Consider the following 9954-nt stretch of genomic DNA (forward strand, 5'->3'; position numbering starts at 1 on the left):
AACAGCCTGGGTATTGAATTTGCTATTTGAGTAGAATAAACCACAGGCTTAGCCATAAATTAGTTATAGATTAGATATGCAGAGAGATATATTTCCATGTCCTTTTTTTCTACCTAGAATCTGTTAATATATTTTTCTACCCAGAATCTGTTAATATATATTAACAATAGTTCAGCATATACTTTATGGTCTCAATGATATTTAAAATATTTAAAAAAAAACATAAAATGACAGACAACAAAAGAACAAAAGGAATGTGTAGAAAGCCTACTATTTTTGAGTGCAAGATCCTGGTTCTTTTTTCTTCTTTCAGGGCTTTCATGTTTTCCTAATTACTACTATAATGATAAAACATCAGTGGTTTTTTTTTTTTAGCCAATGCGAGAGTTGCAGATTATTTTTAAAATGAGCTCTTCGCCTCACTCCCCACACCCAAATTAATTCCAGGGTTTTAGAAAGCTAATTTTTCAAATTGTAACACATTAGGAGTTATTAAATATTTATTAAATATTAAATGTCTTGAAATGGAGGGGGTTTTCTAAACTTAGGAATACTAAGAGAAACCCCAGGGAAGACACAAGCTACTGATGAATTCGGCAATATGACAGTCAGAAGAGCGTCTCAGGTCTTGACCCTGAGCCGATGGGCCTCTCCTTCCGCCCCTGCCCCACTGGCCCGCCTTGAGCCCTGCCGCTTCACCCCTTGCTCCCCGCTGCTGCCCATCTCTCCTGGAAGAGGCCCTGTGCGGTCCCAGGAAACAGGCCGTTCGGATCTTGACACGAGCCCATCAAGGTTCTCCACATTCCCCATCCATCTCTTTGCTTCCTGAGTCTCCTAAGATGGGGGCTCAGGGAAGCTATTGTTGCTCCCTTATCCCACATCCTGGCAGAAGGCGACAGGCTTCTCTTCCAAGCTTGGCCCAGCCTCCTGCAGAAGGGCCAGCGGGGCTGTCCTCCTCTTCTCTCCAGGATGGCATCTTTGTCGTCTCTGGCGGGTAAGGAAGCCATCTGCTGATCCTGTCACCAGCTGCCGTCTCGTCTTCACTGGCCGCGTCCCCTGAGACTCCCCTGACTTTCGGGCACATGTTGTCTCCCTGCCCTTATCTTCCAGGGACGTTCATAATCTCCTTTTCTCACTTAGGATCGCCATGGAGCCATCCCCTAGAGACCCCATAGTGTCACTTACGCCACCGCGTGTATATAGACAAAGGAAGCGCATCCTTGGAAGTATCTGAGAGCCCTCACAAGGACACGCAGCTCCTACAAGGAAGAAAACAGATCCTGGCACTCAGAATCTCGGGGGATCTTAGCTTCAATTCTCCGTATGGAGCCTCAAACCTGTGAATCACACCCCAGGCTGAAATTTTACTTTGCTATTGTTTTGTGGAGAACCCCCCTTCCCCGCCATCGGGCCCCCTCCACCCCAAACTGCATGATCAGGCTCGGCCTCGGGGTCCAGAATGAATGTTCTTAGGCAAGTGATTGTGCTGGAGAAACTGGAAGTGAAAGAGGGAAAGAGAAAGATTGACCATGAGGATGTCACAGAAATCCAGCCCCAGCCTAAACCCTCAGAGGGCCCTGGAGGGCCTAAAGGGGCCCATTCTTCCCAGTGGACTGGGCCTAGTAGACCACCACCTAGTTTGTCACGATGCCTTCCGCAGCTAGGAGGGGGCTTCCCTCACCCCCAGCTTCTGCCAGCCAGGGAGTGACCCCCAGGAAGTGCGGAATGATCTCCTAGCAGCTAGGAGATGGGGCTCAATGTGAGACACCAACACCTATCACTGTGTCCCCCGCTTCCTTTTTCTGAACCACACAAGTTTTCTTTTAACGTGTCTGTTGCTAGCTTACTTTGACTATTGTTTTAAATCCTTCATCATTAGGCATGAGCCCAATCTCTAATCACAGTCTTGATCAGTAGTACTGACACCCCTAATTCCTTGCTTCCATGGATTAGACAAGGAGCCATTTGTCATTTTCACCACAGAACTTCAGCAGCCAGCTAGCGTTGCTTTTTCATTTTATAGGTGGGAAAACTAAGGCACAAAGAGACAGGATTTAACTCATTCAGCAAATAGTATAGAGGAACCAAATGTGAGGCTACCTAAATTTCAGTCAGAACCATTCTTCCAGGCCTTTATTTCTGCTGACGTCAGGGCGTTAGAACACTTTGGTTAATGTTTTCTCATTATTCATTATTGGAAATGATCATTAAACTCAATGCTTAGGAGAAAAAAAAATCTGCATGCCAGAAAAAGTATTCCATCCTGTGGTTTATGTCTTAGATGAGGACGTGGAATTTAGCCAGATATAGGACCTACTTAAAATCTTACAGAATTTTAAAACCAAACTTGAACCTTCTGGAGTTCATTTGTTTATTCTTGGCAACATCCAGCTTCCTGATTCTTGGAAAGTTGCTGGCTCATTTAGAAGAAAAACTCCTGAGACTTCTTGTGTATCAAGTAGCTCTTGCAAAACAATCTTTTGAAGTGTAAAGTGTAAATGACTAAGAAGCAGAAGACAGAAGTCCTCCCAAAACACACATGGATGTAATCACCAAGGGAACACACGCGCTTGGCAAAATGCAGAATTGTTTCTCGTGCCTTAAACACTGAAGAAATGGGTCTCGAGCTCAGCAAATCCCAAATATGGGGGTGTTTTCCCTTTGTCTGAAATCTATCCCCTTAACTAGATGAGTGACTTAGGTAAACGCCAAAAAGCACTTAAGGGAAGATGGTCAAGTCTAACCCCCTTTCCACTGCTTCCCAAGCATTTGTCTTGCAGTCCACCCCATCAGTAAAGACTCTATGCTTTCTAATCCAAACCAGGGAGAATCACCCACTGTAGAATTCCAGAATCTTCAGGCCATAGAGTGCAATCACCTCGTTTTGTGACTGCGGTGGGTAAGACTGTTTCTCTGTATGGAAGTGCCTAGCACTTTCCACTGTCAGGAGGGTAGATTTGTCTCAGATCATTTATTTCTTTTGACACAGATGGAGACTTTTGCTTCTTTTTTGGCCTTCAGTTGTGTAGCAGGCCAGCTTGTCTTGGCTGGGGCCCATACTTCAGCTCACCCTTAATCCAAGATCAGTTCAAGGCTCATTAAGATTGTGTGGTGGATTGACAACTGGTGGTCAGCTTGTAACACCCAGCTGAACTGAACTAGCATGGTGCTGGGTGTGGGAGGCCCACTTGAGGATTGTCACTTGAGGATTGTTGCTGGCAGCAGAAGAGGCAGAACTGGAGAGGAAGTGAAGCTATTGGGAGCTGTAGGTTTTTCCTGGAGGAGCTTGTCATGCTGGCTTTCCTGATGAACTTGGCTCTCTTCTCATTGACAAGAGAGCTTGAGACCTTACTGTCGCTGAGAATGGCAATGGTTCACTTTGGGGGAGCTCTGGTCCTCATTTGAGCATAGCCTCTTGGCTCCAGAGGGTAAGATAGTGCACTGTTCAGTCTCCTGGAAAAGCTTGTCACACTGGCTTTTCTGATATGGACATGGCTGTTCTCATCTTCAGAGGCCCTCGGGACCTCACTGTTGCTGAGCATGGCTGTGGTACTTCTGGGGGAGCTCTGGTCCTTACCTTGAGCGTTGCTTCCTGGCTCCAGTGCAGCTCCCTCAGCCTGCTGGCACAGATCCTTCATCCCGCTGGCACAGACTTTCTAGCTTCCACCACTGGCCTTTGGGCCTTCCCAGTGCAGATCCATGAAACAGGCCTGCATGAGACATAGTCATAGGCTGTTGGCCTCCAGTTGGACTTGGGGGGACAGACTGGGGGGGTGATTGTCATGGGCTTTAGGTCCTCAGCTGGACCCATGCAGGACATCACTGTGGGATCCAGGCCCTCAGCTAGATTCTTTGCTCTTTAGTGTGTGGACAGATTTCCAGCACTCTTTTTGTATATGACTCTTTGGGTGACTATTATAAAATAATCTTATAATTAAGTGTCCTATATTATAGTGTTTTCCCTTGTGAACCCCAAACTACAACAGATTTCTTTCTTTTTTTTTTTTTTGGCAGAACCGGGGATTGAACTCAGGTCCTTGCGCTTCCAGGGAAGCGCTTACTCCACTGAGCCATCTTCCCGGCCCCTAACAACAGATTTCTTAACCATTTCCTCTGTATTGTATGTTAGAAAAGATTATTCTCTTCCAAAATAGTTGATTTATGTCAAAGCAAAGAGCAAATAAAAGCAACTGTCTAATATTTAGAAACTTGGTTTTGGTTATTCAAAATTACAACCTATAGTTTCCCCTTTTAGATGATCTAGGGAGAAGATTTTGGGGGTTTTGTGTGTTTGTTTATTTGTTTTCAGTCCCAGGGATTAAACCCAGAGCCTTTGCACTAAGCTATATCCCCAATACTTATTTTTAATTGTTGTTCTAGTCTAAGTTTCTCAGGCTGGGCTTATACTTGCAGTCCTCCTGCCTCTATCTCCCAGAGCTCTGGAATTATAGGTAAACATTATCGTGCCTGGATACCAGTGAGAGTATTTTAAGTGCTCCTCCCACCCCTTTATTAACAGGTACCATGCTGTGGTTTGGATAGGGTCTGTCCCACCAAGGTTCATGGCTGAAAGCTTTGTCCATGTGGCATTGTTGAGATGGTGGATTAACAGTTGGGCTTGGTAGAAGGTTACCAGGTGGAATGAGTTGATGCCAGTCTCATGGAGAGGGTTGGGCCTCCCAGAAGTGAGTGAGATCTTATAAGAGTGGGATGACTGCACTCCTCATGTCCTCTGCATTCTGCCATTTCTCTTTCTGTGTCTCCCTCATGCTGATGCGGCCATAGCTACCAGTGCCAGAAGGTTTCTACCTTGTATCCACCATAATCCTAAACCGAATAAATCTACAGAGGTGTTGGCTGAACATCTAGCTACGTATCGAGCCCCTGGAAGTGTGGGTCTAGAGTTAGGGAAAGGAGCGAGAGGCAGAGATGTGGGTTTGGAAATCCTCTCTCAGAGCTGTCGGTTGACCCACCAGGGTGGGTACAGAATCTAAGAAGCTAATGAAGCTGAGCTACTGGGCGACATGCAATGTGTAATACGGCCAGGTACAGTCAGGGAAACTCTGAAAAAGAAAAACTAGGAGGGAAGAGCTTACTTCAGATGATGTTGAAGCATATTATAAAGCTAGCTTGAAAAAAAAAAATTAAAGACAGGACAGTGCCTCACTGGCAAAGGAAGCACATAGAACACAGTGTATACGAGGCAACCACATATGTGATCAGTTAATAGCTCCCAGGTCGTGATATTGATTATTAGTTATTTGAAAAAATATTTGAGGGGCCAGGGAGATAGCTCAGTAGAATAAGCTCTTGTCTGGCAAGCTTAAGCGCCTGAGTTTAATCCCCAGTACCACAAACAAAACAAAAAAAATTGAACTAGGTCTTGAGGCAATGACAGAGCTTGTCAAAAGAGATGCCTTAACTCTTGGAAGTATAAGATTCTGAGATAGTGGAGTTCCCTGGGTCCCTAAGTCACCTTACCCAACCCTTGCTGGGTTTGATATGCCTGAGATTTAATACTTTGTTGTGTTAAGGCATTGAGATTTAGGGCCTGAGGGTTGTAGAAGCTATTGTTAATTATCTCAAATGACACCCCCTCCACATCTTGTGGGACCTATCAAGATTGAAATGAATGCTAATTAGGATAAGAAACAAAAAATATTTAAAACTGGGAGAAAATAAATGCTTCTTCAACCCCTGGGTAAGGTTTTCCTAGGCCTCAGAGCAGTGGAAGAAATTACAAAAGGAAAGATCCATCGTTTGCATACAAATTTTTAAATCCACTTGAAGCAGATTTGAATCTTTAAAAGCAGAAATGGAAAACAAATGGGAACAGACTCTTTGCAGCCTGTGTGATGAAGGGTTAATGTTCTCAATATTTAAAGAGCTCATAAAGATGGAGGCCAGGGAGAGAAAGGATTATCTGAGGGGAAGCTTTAATCATAGCTGGCTTGTTCTGATACCTAAAATGTCTCTGAGTTCCATGTTTCTGCCAATTGGTTTGTGTTCCGTACATGCAAACTGTATTTAACATTGGCTCAAACCCAACCTAATTAGTAAAGTCAATCTGCCGCAAAGAAAAGATCATTATAATGCTTCGGGCAGCCAAATGTCCATGGTGTTTCTAGTATGTGCTATTGGACCTTCTCCACATGACTGCTCCCCTCTGTCGGTGGAAGAAATGTAGAGCCGCCCATATCCCTCCTTCTAGGGCTCTAATGGGACTGTCCCCAAAAACAAGCTGGAGCAGACAAGAAGAAATGTGAAGCGGTTTTTAAAACTAATCCTGCTAGAGCTGATGGAATGGCTCAGTGGTCTAAAGCACCTACTTGGAACAAGCTTGGCAAAGCACAGGGACTGCGGTTCGATCCCCCAGCACCACATGCCAGCCAGCCCCACCCCCCTGGTGGGCTGAGCTGGCCACACACACACACACACACACACACATAAATAAATGTTTAAAAAATAAAACTAATCCTGCCAGGATGCTCTGGGTCAAGCAGTCACTGAATTACAGCACAGGTCCCACTTGCTATGCATTACCTCATTGCAGCCTCAAGCAACCCAGTACTTAAGGCATCATTTCTCGTGCTTTTCAAAAGAGGATAGAGAGGCTCAAGTTGAAGAAATAATTCACCAAGATCATATAAGGACCTGGCAGAGCTGAGGCCTGACGTGTACACAAGGAGCATTCACATTGGCTCCTGATGAGCCCAAGTAAGGCTCAGAATGCCACCATGTCTTGGCAGGGCACAAGGGGCATGGAGGATGTGGGAGAATGGGTAAAAGAGGAGGCAAGATTTGCATCTTAAATGTTACCTCCAGGGATAACAGAACCATGTCTCCAGCATGGTTCTGTCGGAAGATAGTGGAACCTTTAAGAAATGGAAATCTGGGGATGGTGAGATAGCTCAGCAGTCTAAAGTGCCTGCTTAGGCAAGCTTAGGCAAGCTCAGCAACCACAGTTCAATCTCTGGCACCACGTGCTGTACCAGCCCAGCCCCCAGGGTGGGCTGAGCTACCAAGCAAGCAAGCAAGAAAGAAAGAAGTCACCAAGCTGATGCTCACCTATAATCTGAGCACTCGGGAGGCTGAGGCAGGAGAATCACTTTATGTTTGAGGCCGCCCTGGGCTACCAGTAAGTTCAAGGTCAGCCTGAACTACATAACAAAAGCCTGCCTTTTAAAAAAATAAAATAAAATGGGGACCAGTGGAAAGAAATCAGACTTGTCCTTGAAGAGGAGGCATCAGAAGCCCAGCACTTTCCTCTTCCTCTGTTTTTACTTTCTGCAGATGAGCTGAATGGTTTTTGCTTCACCATGTGCTCTGCATGATGTGCTCATTGCCAAGGGCCCAGAGCACATCCAAGCTTATTGATAAAGAGCAAGAAGCTCCAAAGCTGGGAGCCAAGACAAATCTTTTGTATTTATAAGTTAACCTTCTCAGATGGCAATGGAAATCGAACACCAGGGTAAAAGTGCAGCTACCAGCTATTTTCAAGGCTGGAACAACAAAATAAAATCCAGACAAATCATACGAAACAGAAGTTTTTAAAATAATGGAACGGGGGGCCGGCCAGATAGCTCAGCAGACTAAAGCACCTGCTTAGGCAGACACAAGGACCGGGTTCGATCCCCAGCATGCTGTGCTGGCTCCGCCTCCTGGGGCACACCAAGACAGTGATCGAGACTGGGTGGTGGCGCTTGCCCGTAATCCCAGCACTTGGGAGGCTGCAAACAGGAGGATCACTATCAGTCCCATCTGTGTAGAGAGACCCTGTAGACTCTGTACTAAATACATTTTTTAAAAAATGGAGTCTTTCCGTCTCTGGCCTCAGCAGAGTGAGGAGTCCGCGCTATGTCTACTCATCTGCAGTGGATGGTAGGGTGGAACTGCTCCAGCTTCCTAATCAAGCGGAGTAAACAGACGAACAGCACCGAGCCCAATAACCGGAAGGCCCGCAACTTCTTTCGCTATAATGGGCTGATTCACCGAAAGACGGTGGCGTGGAGCCGGCAGCCAATGGCAAGGGGGTGGTGGTGGTCATGAAGCAGAGATCCCGACAGCGGAAGCCACTCACCTCCTATGTGCGTACTACCATCAACAAGAACACACGTGCCACCCTCAGCAGCATCCACCACAGAGCCAGCGCCATCCTTCGCAGCCAGAAGCCCGTGATGGTAAAAAGGAAGCGGACCCCGCCCACCAAGAGTGCCTGAGCCACGCCCAGAAATAAAGAGCTTTCCTGTGGTCCTTGGCCATGTCATAAATAAATAAAGAAATTTTTAAAATGGAAATGGGCTAGGAGATAGCTCAGGAGTCTAGGCACCTGCCTGGCAAGTGCAAGGACCCCAGTTCAATCCTTGGTACCAGATGCTGTGCTGGACCCTGAAACCTATAATCCCAGCACTGGGGAGGCTGAGACAGAAGGGTTATTACAAGTCTGAGTTGTGTAGCAAGACCCTGTACTGAATAAATACTCCTTTTAAAAGTTAAAATAATGAAGAATAGGAAGAAGACAGTGATCTTTGCAAGAGAGGAAACAGGGGAGCCTGAGAATGGCCCTACCTAATGATCTAGCGAGACTCCAGACCACCATGCTCAGAGCACAAGAACAGTCCAGCCCAGTGGGCCTCGTTTTTTGTTTGTTTGTTTGTTTGTTTGTTTGTTTTTCTTATTATCTAACTGAGAATAGCAAAAGCAATCCTGGACAACAAATGCAAGGCAGGAGGCATCCCAATCCCTGACTTGAAATTATACTACAAAGTTGCTGTGATAAAATCAGCATGGTAGTGGCAAAAAAACAGACCTGCAGATCAATGGAACAGATTAGAAGATGCAGACACAATTATACAAACACACTTAGCCACCTTATCTTTGACAAAGGAACCAAACATCTTCACTGGAAGAAAGACAGCCTCTTTAAATATGGTGCTGGTGCTGGAAAAACTGGCTTTCCACATGCTGAAGGCTAAAGTTAGACCCATATCTATCACTATGCACTGAACTACAATCAAAATGGATCAAAGATGTAAATATTTAAATAGAAATACTAAATCTTCCAGAAGAAAAAGTAGGTAGAAATCTTAAAGGCATAGAGGTAGGTAGATAGTTAATGAACAAAAACCAAATTGCACGGGAAATACTTCAAAGAATCAACAACTGGAATCTCATCATTTGAAAACTACCTGGACATCAAAAGAAATCACCAACAGAGTAAAAAGAAAACTCATTAATTGGGAAAAAAATTATAGTCGACTGTCCCTCAGGCAAAGGACTTCTATCTAGAACATATAAAGAAGAAGTAAAAAAAATTAGGCCCCCAAGATTCAAAGGCCCAGTCCAAAAATGAACATCTGAAGAAATACAAATGGCAAATAAGCATATGAAAAAATGTTCAACATTCACTGTTCATTCGAGGGATGAAAATAAAAACCAGCGATCTTCTTGAGTAGGAGAGACGGAAGAGGGACAATGAGGCCACCAAGATCCACAAGCCAGAGAACAGAACAGAGCTGTACAGAGAAAGAGTCTGGAGATCTGGGGCATCCTCCTTCCAGCTTGAGCTCCCTCTAATCAGTGCATTCATGCATGTGGGGAGACAGCCCAAGACCAGGAAAGAGGAGAAAACCCTGAAGCTCACATTTAACAGCAGTTGGGAAACCTCAAAATATGTGAGGCTTTGAGTAAAGTCCCCAGAAGGATTTTACCTAATTTCTGGGTAGGAAATTAGCCCTAGAATTAAATCTGTTCTGGTTCTGTCTAACAAAATTTAAAAGTAAAATTCAAGGAGATCAACCTTTCTTCAAGTATTTTATCTATCCCAGGATGAAGCTCAATAATCTTAGAGAAATAAATTTTTAAAAATACCCAGGAATCAACAAGGTAAAATTCACAATATCCGACTTCTAATAAAAAACCATGCCTGAAAGTAGGTTGGAGAATAAAATGCAT

At 44.8% G+C, this 9954-nt stretch overlaps 1 pseudogene; it reads left to right on the plus strand.

Moving 5' to 3' along the window:
• The first annotated feature begins 7857 nt into the window (after positions 1-7857).
• On the plus strand, positions 7858-8219 carry LOC101561355 (annotated as a pseudogene).
• The last annotated feature ends 1735 nt before the right edge of the window (positions 8220-9954 follow it).

The sequence above is a fragment of the Octodon degus genome, unplaced genomic scaffold (genome assembly GCF_000260255.1).
Source record: "Octodon degus isolate 3935 unplaced genomic scaffold, OctDeg1.0 scaffold00026, whole genome shotgun sequence".
NCBI lineage: Eukaryota > Metazoa > Chordata > Mammalia > Rodentia > Octodontidae > Octodon > Octodon degus.